Genomic DNA, 21,487 nt, shown 5'->3' with positions numbered 1-21,487 from the left:
ATAGCCAGAGGCATAGAGTTGGAATGGAGAAGAAGCTCCACAATTACACCACCATCCATTCCTAAGTAGCCCATTTAATCTGCTACATCAGAAGATGAGCTACAACAATGGATTGATGAGTAGGAGGGTGAAGGCACTAATATCTTTTAGATGTTAGATTTTGATATTATTTCAGTTGGCACTGAATTGGTTGGAGACAAAATAAGAGATACTCCAAATAATCAACCTCAACAAGAGGATTGGAATCAATTTCCACTTGAACCACAAGGGCCCAAAGTAGCTCCACCATCACCAATTCAAGTCACATTTTGTGTGGATAAAGGTTTAGCTGCTCCTCTTCCTCCAAACAATGAAGAAGAATAGGTTCAAGAAGAACAAGAGGAAGAGCCACAAAAAGTATCCACTGATAAAGTGTGAGAGGAAGGAAAAATATGTGAGAAACCTCAATAGACTTCCCAAGACACAGAGGTGAGAATTGTGGAGTCCATGGATATAGAGACTCTTGGTGTGGATCTCTCACAAAAGGAGAAGACTTCGGAGAGGAGTGATAAAGGGAAGACCATAGCAAAGAAAACTCCTTCATCTTCAAAAGGCAAATCTCTGATGGAGCATATCCAAGATGGTTGAGAAAAGAGGTAATTAGAAACAAAAGGCAATGATATGATACTGAAGATGAAGGAATAAGATAATTGATTGAAGTTTTCAGAAAACCTGAGTCACTACCAAAAGATGCATGAGCATTGGCCTTCATCATGAGTGATTAGAATCAAGATTTATTTTCTCACATTTCTATCCCTCCTCTAGATATAAATTTTGAAGAATTGAATTTGAAGGATTATCAGATCAGGGAGGTTATGCTTGGGAAACCCACATTGGACACTACCAAGTTAATGGTGACAATTGGGATTAAAAAAGTGTTTAGGTACTTAGAATAGGATGATACATAATTGATAACACTTCAAAAATAGAATGAGATCCTAAAAGGATATCTAAATGAAGTTGTTGGTCCTTTAGATCTTGAAAATCCCAAGGAGACTTTGAATGCAACATTGGAGAAAATGGATAGGGAGACAGTGCAACTTGATCCATTTTGAGAGCTTGTCAACAATGGTGAGAAAGTTTTGAAGAAAAGGATGTACAGATTATACAAGGAAATCTTAAGTTGCTACACCATATGCAAGATAATGCAGATAAGCTAGTGGCCATTTTGAATCAGGACTTTGGCTTGATGGACAAAGTACATACATGGGGCAAGACCTGCAATGGAGGTCTACACAGTGAAAGAGTTGGATAAATTTGATGATTGGATAGAGAATATTGTGGATGGAAATAAAGTAATGGGGACATTACATGCGGAGATTCATAAGCTCAAGGATCAAGCCCAAGAGCAAATTTTGGAGGTAGAGAAACATTATAGTGATGCATGTTAAAATTTTTGAGGATGATGAAAGGGACAAATTGATATCTTTAGAAGCAGTTGTTGAGCAGCTCTAAAAGACTTTTGAAGAAGCTTCTAATGATGATGATATTAGATAAGCATTCAAAATGGAAGAAGCATTACTAGATTTAGATATGAAACTAGGAGGTTTTGCAGAGACTCACATTGAGGTGGGCAACTACAGGCAAAAAGTGAAAGACGAATATTATGCCTTCAATTTTCTAGATGTAGCTCAAGTCATAGAGATTATTGAGAAATTCAAGGGAAAATACCCAAGCATAGCTCTAGTATAAAGGGGAACAAAACCCAGAAGCCAAAATTTCAATTTTGATACTTGGTGAAATTTTGCATTTTTGGAAGTTGCTTTCGAGGTGCATAGGTGCACTGCTTCCGAGGTGCACTTTTTCAAATCTGTGCTGGAAATTTTTGAAGAAGTCAGAGGTGCACCAATATTTAACTACTAGTTCTAAATTTAGAGCTTTCCATACATCAAAAATGCATTCTGATGGCAGTTGAAGTCCTATAGACACCTAGTAAAGAGGGAGCTCCTATTTTTGGCACTTCCAAATACTCCTACATCATCTAAAGGCTTTCTTCTTCTTATTTTCTCATGCTTTCTTTTTTCAAGACATGTAAAGGCTCATGCATCCATTTAATGATATAAATAAGGATGGAGTCCTACCTAGCACCTATTAGAGAGTCATTTTGTACATAAATAGATTTGTTTTATTAGTATAGAAGCATATATTTTCATAAAGAGATCTCTAACTCTCAATAAAAATTGAGGAGATGATTTCCTATAAATTTATGAATGTAATATGTATTCTAGGCTGCCATTATTTTGATGCAATAATATATGCTATTGGTCCTTGCATTTGGAGTGTAGTGATTCTTGTCTAAGTGTGTTATATTTTGTGTGAAACCATCTCAACTAGGCCCCTTCTAATTGATATGAATTGTTGATGTATCATTGTTGGGGTTATGAAGGTTTTGAATTGTTCCAAGAATATTTTTTTGAAAGTATCTTAGTCTCCAATACATCTACGTGGCAAATTAACATACTAATTAAAGGAAACTTCCCCCAAAGTGGAAATGCCATACACTATACCAGTTAAAGCTGCTATTCAGAATTATCTAAATGCTATGGACCATCTCACTACTATTTTTCTAAGAAGACTTCCTATAGAAAATATTGAAACATTGGATAAAGTCTTCACAAAAGCAATTACCTTTACTAAGTAAGCCAATCCTAATGGAGGAGGATTGATGCTTCCCACTCAACCTATTAAAATAATTGCAAGATATCCTATTGGAGCACTGGTGATGCCTAGCCAATTCATACCTATGAATCCAATTCCATTTTAGAAGACACCCACTCTGCAAAACCTAGCTATAACATATCTAGGATATGAACCTCCAAAAGCTACTTTCTTTGAACAAAAGGTAGCAATGTCCACTGAGGTAGACAATAGTTTTGCCTCTGAGTTTGGACAAATGAAGAAGACCATGTCAAAAATGAACAATGAGTTGACTCACTTAAGATTGTCACAAGGACAAAATAAGAATTTCAAAGAAACAACACTGGTCCTTATAGCAACAACAACTATGGATAAAACTACAATAGGAATTTTAGTAGAAACAACAATACAGGAAACAATAATGGAGGAAACAATTTCAATCCTCCTTATCGTATCAACAGCTTCCAAAGACAAAATAGACAAAGAAATAGTCATCTAAATAATGGAAGTATTCCTATGGATAACAATAATGATAATGTTCAATATGCAGACATTAGTTGACAATGGTCAAAATGTACCCAACAATGATGGTTCATATTATAATGGAAATCAAGACATGAATTAGAATTCACAAGCAAATAACAATGTCCCTCCTGTACAATTTAATATTATGCTACTAGAATCCTACAATTTTGTATAGAGCAAAAAGGTGGAACAACCAGCCAATGAAGAATTTTCTTTTCCATTTACTTAGGAACCAAACATTCAACTTGAAGAAATGCTTTCTTTTTGCAATGAAAATCAAAATATTTACAATCTATGAAGTAGAAAAGAACCTCTAATAGGTGGAATTCCTCTAGCATTACAACCAACTCCTCATGATCTCAGAGTGAGTAATAATTTGATACCAATCAGGATACCATATGGAGGACAACAAAATCAAAATCAAGGAAATCTACCAACAATATTGAAAAATCCTTCTTGGTCTACTAAAAAGTATAGTGTGGTGGAAGATTTGAAACAAAGCCCAATATGTCCATGTTTGACATGCTGCATAGAATTGTCCCCATCAATGAGATGAGCTATTGAAAAATCTTGATCATAAAAAGACACCCCATAATATGAGTATTATTCCTCAAAAGATAGTATCTCAACAAGTCAATGCTTCAAAGGAAATGCCAACTATGTTTAAAGACAAGGTTGAGGTACCCCCATTTCTTCTTAGCATCAGGATATATGAGAAGAATCTTCATAATTGTCTAATTAATTTAGGAGCCTCTTGTAATGTTATGCCAGTATCGATAGCACAAAGGTTGGGAGTCACTCCTCAACCTTCTAATTGCATAGTAATACAATTGGATAAAACAAAGGTGAAAGTCATTGGTGTGTTGAAAGATGTTTAGATACAGTTGACAATTGACCCCCAGATTTAAGACATCATCGATATACATGTGGTTGATATTCCTAAAACATACGGACTACTACTAAGAAAATAATGGATGAAATGCCTAAGAGGATGGTTTTCTACAAATTTTACTCAGTTATGGTTACCATGGAAAGGGTTGAACAATCAAATCAAGATAGATACAAAGCCAAAATTAAAAATAATGATCATAGAATATAATGCACCTAATGAGGTTGCATCTATACAGTCAGATTTGGGCTCTTAAAAAGTGATGGCACTTGATACAACTTCAACCAAAATATTAGATGATCAAAGTGAAAGATCCAAGATTTCAATCCCAAAGAAGGAGATCGTGACATGGTTCATAGATAACATGGTGGCTAATTTACAACATTTAGGAGTGGAAGCTGACCCCAGTATCCTACTTCTCCCAAGATTTTTTTGATTGCATAAAGTTAGCCATTCAGAGTTCAAATGCTCATTATGCCAAGAAGTTGTTGCTAAGGTATTAACATAGATTATGGGACTAAAGAGTCGTAACATTATAAAAGATGAATTTATAGAAAATCAAATCCCTATAACCATATCTGAAGCTGTGGAGAAGATTGAAGAGGAAATTGAAGATTGTTAGTGTAAATAATTAATTATTATTACACTTTACTTAAGTTTACATAGGTTAAATGCATTATTTTATTAGTTATCTAGGAATATGTGTAGTTATATGAGTTGTCTTGTTGACAACATAGGAGTTTTCATATTCATCTAAGTTGTCATGTAGACAACATAGTTGTTCACACTCCAATTGAGCACATGGTGTCTACAACATCTCTTTATAAGATACACCTATGTAAGCTTATCCTCTCATCATCACACAAACTAGTTGTGAGGCTTATCACTTTGTTGACTCCTAGTCATTCTAGATGCCTTTATATATAGGCACTTCTAGTGTGTATTCAATATGATATTCATTCTCATTATTATTATGATGATCATCCATTATTGGTCCATATTGTGCTATTGTTTGAGCTTCTTGATCTTGGTGTTATTTTGACCTAAGGAAAATTCATACAAAGATCTAAATGCATCATATAGTGATACATTTTCAAATGGTGGAGGCTTGTCTTCTCCTCCACCAGGAATGATCAAAGTCCAAAGAAGGAGAAATTATGTGAAAGGTCAAGGATGGACTTCAATAGTCATTCATCCTAAACCTAAAGTGAATGAAATTAAAGAATTAATAGGGGTTCAAATTTAGGAAAAATAAGAAAAGCATACACTACCTATATCAAGGACTAACAATGGAAAATCATCAAGTCCACCCCATGAAAGACTATAGTGGATCCCCAAAAAAATTCTTTCACGCCCAAGTGAAAGAAAAGCTAAGGATGAATAAGCATAAGGTTAGAAAGCCAAAAGAAGATCTGATATGGACACTCTACAGTTGATGGTTCCAAATTCAAATTAGGAGCTGGTGTAGGTATTGAGTTGATCAACCCAAAAGGTAAGTCTTTTTACGTAGCATATCGATTATAGTTTAGATATACCAACAATGTCATAGAGTACAAAGCATTGATCTGAGGACTTCTTTTTGCATTGAAGAAAGGAATCATAGCTCTCATAGTCAAGGGAGATTCTTAGTTAGTTATAAGACAAGTGAAATTAGTATACTCCTATAATGATAAGAGGGTTCTTGCTTACAGAAAAAGAGTATGGGATTTAATGGATGATTTTGAAGATTAGAATATAAAGTCAATTCTGAGGAGGAAAAATATGGTAGTAGATGCCCTCACTATTTCAACTAGTGCATTACAACATGTCGAGAGAATGAAATTGAAAATATTTTCAATTGAATTAGTTGTGGATGATCAACATATACTCAAATTCATCATGTGCAATGGCCATTTTAAAGAGCAAGAGATTGACAACACTTAAGATAAAAAAAACTAAGGACAATGAACTTGAGGATGAAGATGGGATCTTGAACTTAAAAACCAAAACTATTCCTAAGGGAATGGTTGAGTTGGAACATATTTTTTATCATGATGAATCTACACTTAACAAAAGAATGGTCCAAGAAAAGAGGATCAAAGAATGCAATTCGTACAATTTGGGTACTAATGAAGATCCTAGAATGGTAAGGATCAACAAGGTGTGCAACATGCAGGAAAGAGAAGATATGCTCAAATTACTTACAAAGTATAAAGATATCATTTTTTGGAGCTATGAAGAGCTAAAAACATATGATTCCAAAATTATTACACATGACATTTTGTTGAAACCAGATGCAAAACCTTTCCACCAAAGGCAAAGACCTGTTAATCTTATCATTGAACCATTGATAATGAAGGAATTTAAGAAGTTTCTTGATGCCAATATCATCTTCCCCATTCACCATTCTATATGGATGGCTAACTTGGTTCCTATGTAGAAAAAGATTGGAGAGTTTTTCTTTGCATGGATTTTCGTAACTTGAACCTCACATCTCAAAAAGACAACTACCCTTTGCCTTCACTAGATGAAGTTTTGAAATTTTCCAATGATTCTAAGATGATTTATTTTTTAGATGGATATACAAGATATAATTAGGTGATGGTTGATAAAGAGGATAGGCTAAATATGGCCTTCATGATTAAACAACGAACTTTTTCTTAGAGAATAATGCCTTTTGGGCTTATTAATGCAGGGGCCACATTTCAATGAGCCATGAACAAAGCTTTTAAGGGATTAATAAAAAAAGTGTATAGTAATATACATGGATTATTTAACTATCTTTTCAAAAGATACAAGCACTCACATTTGTGATCTAAGACGAGTATTCAAGAGATGTCATAAATATGGCATATCACTCAATCCTAAGAAATGTTCATTTGGAGTTACTAAAGGAAAGCTCCTAGGTCATATCATCTCTAAAGTTAGAATCTCCATTTATCCAAATAGAATTGAAGCTAGTATGAACTTATCACCTCTTGACAATCAAAAATAACTTAAGTCTTTCTTTGGAAAAATAAATTTTGTGCAAAAATTCATAAGCAGATTTGCATAGATAGTTTTCCCCCTTAATGATTTACTTAAAATGAGAGAAAAAATAGAATGGGCTTCGAAGATAAAGAAATAATTTGAGGATATTAAAGTGGCCATCTCCATGGCCCTAGTGCTAGTGCATCCAGATTATGGACTACCTTTCAAAATATACTCTTTTACTTCAAAACATTCATGTGCTAGGATTCTAACACATAAGAAGGAAAAGGAAGATGAAAGGCCCATTGCCTTTATGAGTTTCCCTTTGAAAAATTTTGAGTTAAATTATTCCAACCTTGATAAATAGTATTTTCCTTTAATCAAAGCGGTAAAGAAGTTCTGCCATTATATATTAAGGAGCAAAGTATATGTGATTGTGCCTGATCCGGCAGTTAATACATTGTTGATACAAAATGAACTTGGTGAAAGATGTGGTAAATGGATGGCGATCCTTCAAGAATTTGATTTAGAAATTCAACCCATCAAGTTAGTAAGAGGCCAAGGATTATCAAAAATCATAGTGGATAACCCAATTGAGGATGAAAGGAAATTCAGATTTGATGATGAGACAGATATCAAAGATCAAAAGAAGATTTTAGTATCTCAAGTTGATATTGAGGAAGGTATAATAATAGATGTCTAGTACTAGGATATTGTTTATTATCCTCTACAAAATTAGTACCCCAGTTGGATGAATAGTTCACAGTGTAGGGGACTCAAAATGAAGCATGAATCCTACATGTTGCATGATAGAAAATTATACAAAAGGAACTATGAAGGGATTTACCTAAAATTCTTGGGACTTGAGGAAGTAAAAGAGGTTTTAGAGAAGTTTCATGATAAATATGGTACTAGACATGGTTTGACAGAAGCAACTGCTCATAAGATTTTAAGATCAAGTTATTTTTGGCCTAAGATATTCAAAGATACTTATGAATATGTGCACACTTTCCACATTTATCAGACTAGTGCTAATAGAGAAAGACATCTTGCAATGCCATTACAACCAATGTTTGAGGTATGCCCCTTTGCAAAGTGGGGGCTGGATTTTATTGGTCTAATAAATCCACCATCATCAACTACACACACTTTTATTTTCATAGCTACTAATTACTATACGCACCAGACAGAAGTAGAGACTTTCAAAAATTCCATAGCTAAGGTGGTTAAAGACTTCTTGGAAGAACACATTGTTACTAGATTTGGGATTTCGTTCTCCTTAGTGTGTGATAACAGATTAGATTTTGCATTAGTATTCCTAACTCAATGGGCACTAGAAAATTAGTTTATTATCAAGTTCTCTTCAAATTATTATCCACAAGGAAATGGTGTAGCCAAGTCTACAAATAAGAATTTGATTGTAGTAATAAGATGTTTGTTGAAGGAGAATCCCAAGGATTGGCACAATCAACTCAAATATGCATTGTGGATAGACTGAGTCAGGGTCAAGAATGCTTTGGGGACATTCCCATATTTGCTTGTCTATAGACAAGAGCCAATATTCCCACTTAACCTCAGGATTCTTGTTTTGAAATTCATGAGTGGGTATGTTGAAGATGTAGACAAAGTACAAATTAGATTGGTGAATCTTTTAGAGATGGATGAAAAATGAACAACTACTTTGGAGCATATGGTGAAACATTAAGTTCTTGTCAAAATATGGTTTGATAGGAAGGCCATGATAAAGTCCTTCAGAATATTTGACCTTGTTCTACTCTAGGACAATGAAAAAGAAAAGCTAGGTAGACACACTAAGTTTCAATAATTGTGGATTTGACCTTATCAGATCATGAAAATTATTGGAGAAAATAATTTTAGGCTCAGTTCCTTACAGGGGGAATTGGTTTCATCTCTAGTCAATGGGCAGTTTCTAAAGCATTACTTTGAAGCCTAAAAGATAGATTTCAAAAACAAAAATGTTAATTTTTGCAAGTGTGTTTCTTTTCAATCGCGTGTTTTTTTTTGGTTGTGCATTTATTTTCAAAGTTGAATCAGTCTAGGGGTAGGTGCATTCAAGATTTTATCTTGAGATATTTTACTAACCACTCTCTTGCTTTTGATTTTTGGGAAGAGGTATTTCTTTGTCAAAACATTTTTATGATTTTGTTTCTTATACCAACTGAGGAATGGATGTTACTTGCAGTAATAAGTGAATTTTAGTCCTGGATTCAGAATTGCAGATCAACGAATTCTCAACATTTTTCAAATTTAAATATCAACTATCTTAGGTGTTTTCAAACCAAGGTTGAAGGCAGCAAGGGATAGTTCAAACCCTACTGATCAAACAGAAGGGTCTTCTCAAAGGAATTGCTAAGATCATTGTTTGGTGTGAGAATTTCTAAAAGTTCTTAAAAGAGGAACACAAGCGATGTTCACAAAAGAACAAATCTAAGAAATGATAGCTCAACACTTTGCTAGTTCCATTTTTGGTAAGAAGATTTGAAAGATCTGATGTAGGAGCATGCAATGGTGTAAGGGCAATCCTCTATCACCCAAAAATATGATTAGTGTTAATTTCTATTTAAAGTGTTTTCATTTCTAAATACCCATTTGGGTCAAATAAAGATTCCAACTCTCATAGCTCCACTATTGGTTTTTTGGGTTAGATTTTTTGAGCACCTTGGGATATGTGCCAATATATAAAATAAGTTATTTTGTAATTGATCCATAATCATAATGTGTTAGAGGGTGTACATTGGAGGGATGATTATACTTTTAATTTAAAGCACTCCAGAAAAAGAATAAGGTCAAAAGGCTTTACAATTTGAAAGGTATTGTAGTTTTAATTTACCTAGAGATATCCTGAGAGTAAATCGGGATGGGCATTGGAATCCTCCTCCCTGTGGGGTTCTGAAAATTAATACTAATGGTTCTTCCCGGGGGAATCTAGGCCCTACTGGTATTGGGGGAGTGGCTCATTGTAGTTCTGGTGATGTTAAATTATTTTTCTCAATTCATAAGGGTGATTTCACTTACAATCTCATGGAAGCTCAGGTTATTTTATATTTTTTTGAACAGTGTTTCTTGCAGGGATGGAGTAAGATTATCTGTGAGTCTAATTCCAAGGTGGTGGTGAACTTGCTTTCTTCGCAGGAGCTTGAGGATGTTAGTTGGCAATTGGCCATTGTTGTTAATCAGATTATTCTCTTCTCTACCTCTTTTAAATTCATTAGGTTCATGTATATTCCTCATGAATGGAATAGAGATGCTGATTGTTTAGCTAAATGGGCTTCTAGTCATGATCCGAGTCAGAATATTATGGATCGAAAGAAACTTTTTTTGTCTTAATAATTTTTTACCCCTCTTTTTCCAAAATTTGAGGCACTAAATGGCCTTGTATGGGCCTTAAAAATTGGATACAAGAATAGCTATTCCATAGGGCTATAGAGCACTTGGAGAGCTTTCTATAAATCTAAACAGTTTATCAATTGGAGCCCCAGATCAAAAGTTATGCCTCCCAAAAGTTGGATTACCATTTCTAGATTCTTCTAATTTTACACGGACTTCTAATGAGTTTTATAGAACCTTCTATTTTAGCAATGGATGCCAAATCACATATTCTAAAATGCATTCCTAACCCTAAACCTAATTCAGGTTACTTAAGGACACTTCGAGCATTGTAAAGGCAATTTTTGGAGGAGTTTGGGAGAAGGTATTGGAGGAGGGTTTTTCTCCAGGATCATACAAAATTCTAAGCCATAGGGAATGTCTTTGGGTTAATTTTCATTGTACTAAATATAATAGTAGATCACTTCTTATAATAATATTCCCCTTTTCCTATTGCATTCATTTTAGTCTTGGTTTGTGTCCTCATCAAGTGGTATTAGAGCTAGGTTTTCCTGAGTGTGTAGACAAAGCACTCACTTTGAGACATTTTGCACCAGGACTAAGTGGTTGCAGGTTTTGATACAAGAAGATGCCTCCACAAAGGGAGCATGGTGGAAGGGAAAAAATTGTTACTACTAAGGTTAGAGACCTCTAGAGACAAGTCCAGGAATTGTAAGAGGATATCTGTAGAGGGATGAATGTTTTCATAGGTGACAAAAGTGAGGAAGAAAATGAAGAAGGAAATATTGGGCAGGAAGGGAAAGAAGATAGAGAAGTCCTAAACCAAGTAGAGGAGAGGCTTTTTAGGGCCATTTCTAAGCCTGCAAAAAGACCTAAAATTGACATCGACATGCTTTTAGGAAATCTAAACCCGGATGAGTTGATCAACTAGATCAATGAGTTGGAGGACTATTTTGAGTAGAAGGATATCGAGGACCCTGAAAGGGCTAAGGTTGTAAAGGCCAAAATGAAAGCCCATACCAAAATCTAGTGGGAAGAGATTTAGTTGAAAATAAATAGAAGAGCAAAGGAGAAAATCATAAGATGGGATCGCATGCTGGACAAACTAAAGAAGCAGTTCATTCCTATCGAGTACAAGCTTGATTTGTTCAAAAAGATGCAAGGGTTAAAGCAAGTGGGAAAATCTATCTAGCAATACATAGAGGAATTTTATCGAGTCCTTATTAGGGCAGGGCATGTAGAAGCTAAAAAGGAGAAGGGTGTCTGTTACCTTAGTGGGTTAAGACCTAGAATTTAGGAGGAGTTAAGTCTGGTTAGAATGACTAGCATTGGAGAGGCATACTAGTTTCCTCGCAAGTTGAGGAGAATCTAAATAAAAAAGTTTGATGGAAAGAAAAGAGAGCACACTCAAGGAGGAAGGGGTGGTGGTAGATCATTTGGAGGCTGAAATGAGAACCAGAAGAAAAATGAAGATGTGGGAACTAACCAAAACTAGAGGAATGAGGGTTTCAACTACTTATGTAATAAAAACTTTGGAGATTAGAGAGGAAGAGCTAGAGGATGTGGACATGGACATGGATGAGATTCAAGAAGAGGAGGCTTCTATGGTACCTATTTTCATTTTAATGAAGAAGCTTATCATGCCTTTGAAAGCCCTCAAAACCAAGGAAGGATAGATAGGAGAGCTGATGGTCAAGCAAGGGTTTCTCATGTGGATAATGATGTATAGTCATCACATTTAGAGGATACAAAAAGAGGAGAGGTTCTAGTTATTGAAAGGGTCTTACTAAGAGGTGAGACTAAACCTAGACAAAAAGAGGAGTTTTTATCATACTAGGTGAAACTGTGACGATAAATTTTGTGATGTGATTGTTGATGGTGGAAGTATTGACAACTTGGTGTCAAAGGAGATGGTCTCAAAGCTAAAGCTCAAAATGGAGAAACAACCCCATCCCTATTAGATTACTTTGGTACAAGATGATTATATGGTCCTAGTTAGTGAGCAATGCTTGGTAAAGTTCAAGATTGGGAGTTACCATGACAAAGCTCTCTATGACATCATCCTGATGGATGTCTTCCATTTATTATTGGGAAGGTCATGGCAATTTGATAGGCATGCTATACATGATGTTCATGCAATACATACTCTCTGACAAAGGATGGAGTTTACCACAAATTGAATCCCTTGATAAAGGAGGGTGAAAAGGTATGTAGTAATGGTAGGGTACATCTTGTTGATGGAAGAAAATTTTTGGATGGCATGAAACATCAGCATATGTGTTATGCTTTAATTCCTAGAAAATATAAGGAAGGTAGTAGTGAAATTCCACTTGAAGTTTTAGGTCTATTAAGTGAGTATGGAGATGTTATCTCTGATAATATTCTTGAAGGGTTGCCGCCAATAAGGAAAACTAGTCATCATATAGATTTAGTCCCTAGAGCTAGCTTTCCTAACAAGGTTGCTCATAGGATGACTCCTAATGAGACTGAGGAACTAAAAAAACAAGTTTAGGAGTTGTTGAGGAAGGGTTTGATTCGAGAGAGCCTGAGTCCATGTGTAGTACCTACAGTACTAGCACCAAAGAAGGATGGAAAGTAAAGAATGTGTACAAACTCTTATGCCATAAATAGAATAACAATCAAGTATCAGTTTCTTTTGCTAAGAATGGATGATCTTATGAACTGTTTGAGTGGAGCTTAGTACTCCACATACATAGATCTCAAGAGTGGTTATCACTAGATATATATACAAGAGGGAGATGAGTGGAAGAATGCATTCAAGGCCAATGAGGGTCTATATGAGTGGTTAGTCATGCCCTTTGGACTAACCAATGTGCCAAGCACATTCATGTTGCTTATAAATGAGGTACTAAAGAAATTTTTGGGAAAATTTGTTATTGTCAATTTGGATGATATTTTGATTTGCATTAGGTCTCTAGATGAACATTTATTGCACATTCATAGTGTCCTTGAAAGGTTGGGGGAAGATAAATTGTTGATTAATTTAAAGAAGTGTAGCTTTGTCAAAAGGGAGTTAGTCTATTTGGGGTTTTTTTTATCAGCTAAGGGTCTCAAAATGGACCTAAAGAAGGTTAAGGTCATCTTGGAATGGCCTACTGCAAGGTTTTCCACTAAGGTGAGTTCATTCCATGGTTTGGCTAGTTTTTATAGGAAGTTTATTAAGAATTTTAGTAGTAAATGTGCACCCCTAATTGGAACAATGAGGGGAGATAGAAAAGAGTTCATGTGGACTACAAGAGCTACAAGGAGTTTTGAATTATTGAAGAAGAAGGTGATAGAGAAACATGTATTAGTACTTCCTGATTTCAACAAAGTGATCCAAGTGGATTGTGATGCTAGTGGAAGTGCTATTGGGGCTATGTTGAGCCAAGAAGGTAAGCCTATTGCCTATTTTAGTGAAAAATTGAATGATGCAAAGAAGAAGTATTTTGTTTATGATCAGGAGTTCTATGCAATAGTTCAGGCCTTAAAGAAATGGAGGCATTATTTGTTGCCAAAAGAATTTTTTTTGTATATTGATCACTAGGCATTGAAGTACCCAAATAGCCAAGGTAAAGTTAATTAGAGACATTTGAAATGGGTAGAGTTCATGCAAAGCTATACATTTGTATTGAAACATAGGAGCAAAATGTCTAATAGGGTTGCAGATGCATCAAGTAGGAGACAATTGTTGCTAACAATAATGCAAGTTGAAGTGGTTTGGTTTGATGACCTCAAGAATATGTACCCTGAGGATCCTAACTTTGTAGAGGCTTGGAAGGCTTGTAAAGAACCTGTTACCCTATTCAGGACCAGGTGGCCAGATTACATGATTCAAGATGATATGTTGTTCAAGGGAAGTGAATTATGTATTCCAAGGAGTTTCATGAGGGAGAAATTGATCAAGGAGAAGCATAGTGGACTGATGGCAGGACACTTTGCTCAAGATAATACCATTGCTATTATTAGAGAATATTATTTTTGGCCTCAATTGTCACAAGATGTGAAGAAGTTTGTGCACAGTTGTCAAGTATGTCAAACAAACAAAGGATTTAGTCAAAATACTAGACTTTTTCAGCCATTGCCTATTCTATCAAAGCCTTGGGAGTTTATAAGAATGTATTTTTTCTTGAGTTTCCAAGGACACAAAGGGGTAATGACTCAGTATTTGTGGTGGTTAATAGGTTATCCAAGATGGCACATTTCATTCCATGCCACAAGACTCATGATGCAGTGCATATTGAAATTTTTTTTTTAGAGAGGTGGTAAGGCTACATGGTCTCCCAAAAAGTATTGTTTCTGACAGAAATACGAAATTTTTTAGAAATTTCTAGAGGACTTTGTGGAAGAAGTTGAAGAGAGAATTGAAGTTTAGTTTTACACATCATCTGCAAACTTATGGACAAACAAAACAAGTAAATAGAAGTTTGGGCAATTTGCTGAGGTGTTTGGTAGGAGATAAGCCCAAGGGATGGGATTTCATTCTACCACAAGCATAATTTTCTTACAATAATTCTATGAATAGGAGTTCTGGTAAATTAGCATTTCTAATTGTGCATGGGAGTAGTCCAAGGACTGCATCAAAACTGAGGAAGATAGAGCAAGGGGAGAGGACAACTACTAAGATAAAAGACTTTGTTGAACATGTCAAGAACCTACATGAGGAGGTACATGCACATATTACCAAGATGAACCTATAGTATAAAGCTAGAGTAGATCAGAAGAGGAGACCTAAGGAGTTCCAAGTTGGAGACAAGGTTATGGTATATTTAAGGAAGGAACAATTTCTACAAGGTACCTACAACAAGCTAAAGATGAAGAAATTTGGCCCTTGCAAAATTTTGAAGAAACATGATTTAGGGAATGCAATGAGGTTGAGTTACTAGATGGGATTCACATTTCTCCTATTTTCAATATTGCTAACTCAACATAATATCATGATGATGGTGTAGATGAGGAGTTGATGCTGGAGCCATGTCCAATTCCTACTTCTACAAAGCAAGAGATTGAAGAAATTCCGGATAGTCATGTGAGACGGAGTACTAGAAATAAGCAATATGAAGAATACTTGGTGAAGTGGAAAGGATGACCAATAAAAGAATCAACTTGGATATCTACAATGGAAGTTTCCCATTTGGGTTTTCCTCTACCATCTATAAAGTAATAGGGTCACTTTTCAATCTACCCTAGGTGTCTGAAGTAGGAGCATCTAGGGGTGTAAGGGCAATCTTGTATCACCCCAAAATATGCTTAGTGTTTGTTTTTGTTTAAAGTGTTTACCTTTGTGGATACCTACTTGGGTCAAATAAATATTTCAACTCTCATAGCTCCACTATTGGTTTTTTGGGTTGGATTTTTTGTAATGCCCCACCCGGAGATCCTTGGAAACAAGGATGAAAAATGAGCAAGATAATTTTTTTGTTTAAATAAGTGAAGAGCACATAATAATAATATACATAGATCATAAAGATCGCAATGGAAGACTGACAATCATCCAACACCAACGGATCTCCAAACATCACTACTAACCAAAACCATGAACAAGAAAACATAAGAGATCAACCAAGCTAAAAGATAAAAGCTAACTCCTAAAAATTGGCTCAGTTTGAAATCCTGAAGCCTTAAAATTTGGCTAAGTTTGAATTTCTGAAGCCCTAAAATTTCCTAGAATCTTTATCTTAGCCCATGGAGATTTGGAACCTATCTCAAATGAATCATCACATATATTAAAATATATCTTAAGTATACATCAACTTATACTCAAACAATATATTTTAAACCCCAGAGGACTAATTACTGAAAAAATAGAATCAAAATCAAAATGCAACACCAAAGGATTGAAGAACATAGAAAAGGGTATCTAAAACAACTCCCAAAAAGTTTGGGTCTTACCAAAAAGTGCCCGTTGCCTGCCCGCATAGGTTTTCGCAATTTATAGGAAATACTTTCTAGTATCATGCAATACTTCTAAAGAAGGAGGGCAACATTTTTAGGGACTAGGTGATACCTTTCTCAAGGGCGTATGATACTTTTCAAGTATCGTACAATATTTCTTTAAAGGGAGTGCAATACTTTCCAATATCGCACAACAAAACTCCAAGAGGCATGCAACACAATCAAGGAATGCATGATACAATTCTAATAGGCATACAATACATTATTGTATCACACCATGCTAACAAATAGTCACCCAAGAAATACAAGAAACTCAAAAAGAGAACACAAAAGGGGAAAAGCAGAGAATAAAACCTACACACTGAGGAGTACTGGATTCACATTTCCAGGCAAGAACACTCGAACTAAATAAGAAAGATGGAAACAACAACAACTAACCCTTTAACAAATAGTAAGCAGTAAAAATACAGAAGGAAACATCACAGTGTATTGAAAATAACATCGCAATAACACAATTAACATTGTAATGAACATAACAAGTACGCAGTTCCTCCCAACTGTCAATGACATCATAAGACCATCATGGGCCCTAGCCATCCCCCACACGTAACATCCCAAGCCACCATTCAGATCATTGATACTATTGTAATAGGGGCATCACTACTAAAACATGATACCATCATAAGCATAAGAAAATCTAACATGTTAGTGGAAAGCATAAGATACTCCTACAAGTAAATAGCATCATCTATCACATGTTAATCATCAATGTAAGGAAATGCGTCAAATCTAACATCATCTAAACATGATTTACAAGCATCTCAATGAAAGCATAACTCACTAGAAAGAATATTCCAAAAACCAAAGTACCAAGTGAAACATCTAGCCACGGTCGTGCTAGAATAATAAGATGTCTTTGTACACCAATCCCTAGCAATGGTGTAGGTAGCTACACCTCCCAACCATGTGGTACCTATAGGTCCAAACCCATTGTGTTGATGGAGATAATGATCCAACCACAAACACATGAAAACAATAACCATGGCTAACACACACACCAAGCAGTATGATGACTGGAACCAAGACATAAACAATGCATAAACTACAAGTCTTGGTTAGACATCTCAATGGGCTACTATGTAGGGACTAACATCATGGAGAGTCGATTGGCATCGAAGATGTTCTAAGCTTAGATCATGTGTGGCAACACTCTCAAGGGACTCCCTTCGAACCATCACACAACTAAAAACTTTTTGTTGTCTTAATTTTTATTACCACCCAATGTTTTTTTTAGTTATCACTTATATAAAGCTCCCTTTGCCAACCTTTGGTGCCATGAACACCGAGCTATGAGATAGAAGTCCCCTCCATATGCTACCCTACCCTACCCATGGTCATCAAATGATGAGTGCACATAGGCATGCAAATTCCTAACCCAACCCTAATGATCATAACTTTCAAAAATACCACAGAAGGTTGAGACCCGCAAGTCCTCTGACAATCATATGCACACATATTCATGTGTGGCACACCACCATCATGAAGATCATAACACAAGGACTAGATAGGAACACAAAGCAGAAAGTCCCTCAATCAAAAATAGAATTGAGAGGACAGATGCATCATGCATCCCAATGCAACATAAAGTGCAAAAGTGGTCTGACAAATATCCCAATGGATCATCTAGGTCCACGACCCACATTGTGCCAAGAAAACTTGAGAAAATAGGGTGGCACACAAAATGACGTAAAAACTCCAAATTTTGGAAAATTTCCAAAATTAAAACCTGTTTGGCCTTTGGGTGCAAAAACCCTAAAAATCCAAAAATAAATGAAATTTGACACTATATGGAAAAATGGCCACCATAACGGCTCAAAAACCCAAACCCTCATTTCAAAAATAGGGAAAACATTCATACCTGACCAATCAGGCAAAACCAATATATAGAAATGGAGGGGAACACTATTTCTCAACCTCCTAACATACTACTACAAGAAACAAAAGCTAAAATAGAGTGAAAACAATAAAATGAGAAATCCCAACTTGATAACAAAAGGGGAAAAAACTAAAACTTGCACAATAAAATAAATCACTTGCCAAATCTGTCAAAACTCATGGCAAAACATGGTCTACCCAAGCTGAATCCAATGAGACCAACCTCACAAAGATCCCACACTCATAGCTCCTAGAATGAAAAAAAAAAAAAAAAAAAAAACCAATCCTTCAAAAGAGGATTTCCAAATTTGCTCTCAAATTTCTATTACTAAAAAGTGAGAAGTGAATAATCGATTATGGAAAATAGCCAGTTGGAGTAGCTAAAATTTGAAATGACCCAAATGAAAATAGATTATTATCCATAATAGAAATTCGCCTAAGGAAAAGCTACCAAAAATTAAATCCAAAAAGATTAAAAACCCAAAAACCCAAAATCACATAAAAACACTTAACACTTTCGTGACAATGCGAACTTCTAAATGCATAGACATGCTCACTAGTCTAGTCACATAATGCAGATGAGTTCAGATTTACTAATCACTAAAAGGTTTTAATTAAAATAAGGATATGTCGACCACACAGGGGTGACATTGGCAAAATATGAATAGCTGGATCACTAACTCCATGTGCCACTATCAGGGATTTAATTCATGTACACTAAAATACACAATCAAGTGAAATTGCATATAATGTCATAGCCGAAGCAATATGTATTAAAATACCTATTTAATCCATTTACATCACTCACACTCACAAAAAGTGTAAATATACAAGAATGAAGTAAATAACAATGGCATAAAATTCATCTCATAACATAACCAAAAAATATGTCCAATAAACCATAAAACCAAATATCATCATAGATCTATTGTCATCTTAAAATAGCATCAACATGCAAATATGATAAACTAAATAATATAGGAGTAAAGTATCTATGGTATTGAATCAAAGTATAGCATCCGACCCTCAGGTCATCATAAGGTACAAAATAAGAGTATCAAGTATCTCTCGAATCAAAATACACAAGGTATAGACTGCAAACATGAGATCCACTACATCCTCCCCCACTAGCATAGGCTTACACTTGGAAGCCGGCAAAAAGGTATAGGTACAATCCCCTCAATCATGAAGCATCCTCCCAAGTTACAGAGGTCTCATCGCTCTAGTCCCATTGGACCCTTACCTGCTCTATGTCTCGACCTTGCAAGATCAGTCTTTGATGCTATAGGATATGAATGGGCTCCAAAGTAAGCTTTGCATCTACTACCTACAAAGCATTGCAATCAAGAACATGGGTCACATCTAGAATATATTGCCTCAAAACTGAAACATGAAAAATATTGTGGATGCGCAATAGGCTAGGTGGCAATGCTAGTCGATAAGTAATAGGACCAATCCTCTCAAGGATGTCAAAAGGTCCAAAAAAATGTGGTGCCAACTTAGAGCTGTTCCCATAATGGATGGGCTCTTCCTCGGATGCACTCTCAAAAACACCCTGTCACCAACAGAAAAGTGATGATCCAACCTATGGGCATTTGCCTACTTCTTTTGCCTATCCTGAGCGATAACCAAATGCTCCCTAATGCAAACAACCTATTGCTCCATATCCTAAAGTATCTCTAGACCCAAAAGAGCTTGGTCCTCTAAAAAAACCCAACTCAAAGGGGTACGGCATAGTCTACCGTACAAGGCCTAAAAAGATGACATACCAAGAGAACTATGATACATGTTGTTGTATGCAAACTCAAAAAGGTACAAATAGTCCTCCCACTTAACCTACCTATCCATAACATACATTTGAAGCATATCCTCCATAACCTAATTCACTCTCTCAGTCTAACCATCAATCTCTGGGTGATACACTGAACTAAAATTGAACTGCACGCCCAAAGCATGCTAGAGAGATGTCCACAATGCAAAAGTAAACATTGGATCTCTATCAAAAATATTCTAACAAGGAATGCCATGCAAATGAATAATATCTACCAAGAAAACATGCATTATAGAAGAAGATGTGTAGGATGCTTTCATATGTGAAAAATGTATCACTTTGGACAATTTTTCCATTGTCACCATGATGCAATCATGTCTCGGTGATGACATAGGCAACCTGGTGATAAAATCAATACATATCGTATCCCACTTCCACTTTAGAATGGTATGTGGCTACAAAAGACCCACCGGATGCTGATGCTCTACCTTCACTCTCTGGCACTCAAGGAATCAAGCAACAAAATCAGCAACATCACACCTCATCCCTACCCAAAAGTACAACTATTTGAGATCAGTATGCATCTTCTTGACTTTGGGATGTGCAAAATATGGTGCATGATGCACTTCTAACAAAACCAAGGTGCGAAGGTCACCCAACACGTGTACATAAATATGCCCCATGTGTTGTAGTAGTCCATTGGACTCTAGAACATAACCAAAAAATCTCCCCTCAAGGATATGTCTTGACTCTATCTCTGCTCTAACCTCCTGATACCAAGTGTCACTATGAAAAGCCTCCAAGATATGACCTCGCAAATCCACTCCCAATGACAACACTAATACCTCATGTTGCCTTTTGCTCAAAGCATCTACAATAACATTCTCCTTCCTTTTAATGTAATGAACATCGAATTCATACTCATACAAGAAGTCTATCCAACAACATTTCCGTGCATTCAGGTTTGGCTGAGTAAAGATATACTGCAAGCTCTTATGGTCACTATGCAACTCAAACTTGTGTCCCAAAAGAAAATGCCTCCAATAGACAAGGGCATACACTATGGTCGCAAGTTCCAAATCATGAGTGGGGTAGTTAAGCTCATGGTCCTTGAGTTTTCTAGACTCAAATGCAATCACTTGACCATCCTACATTAACACCGCACCCATGCCTTCCAATGAAGCATCTATGCAAACCATGAAATCACCTATAGGACTAGGCACTACAAGGATTGGTGCACTAGTCAAATACTCCTTAAGAGCATTAAATGCTACCTCACACTAGTCTGACCAAACAAACCTCTTCCCTTTTCTCTGAAGAGAAGTGATGGGATGAGCTACTCGTGAGAAATCCTTCACGAAGTGATGGTAGTAACCCACCAATCCCATAAAACTATGAACTTCTAAGACATTAGTGGATACCAACCAATCCATGATCGCACGAATCTTTTTTGGATCCACTGCAATTTCATCACCTATAATGATGTGTCCCAAATACTT

Source organism: Cupressus sempervirens, chromosome 8 (genome assembly GCF_028749045.1).
Source record: "Cupressus sempervirens isolate cs-2001-9-10 chromosome 8, ASM2874904v1, whole genome shotgun sequence".
Lineage (NCBI taxonomy): Eukaryota > Viridiplantae > Streptophyta > Pinopsida > Cupressales > Cupressaceae > Cupressus > Cupressus sempervirens.
The sequence above is the reverse complement of the archived record's forward strand: the minus strand, read 5'-3'. Positions refer to the sequence as shown.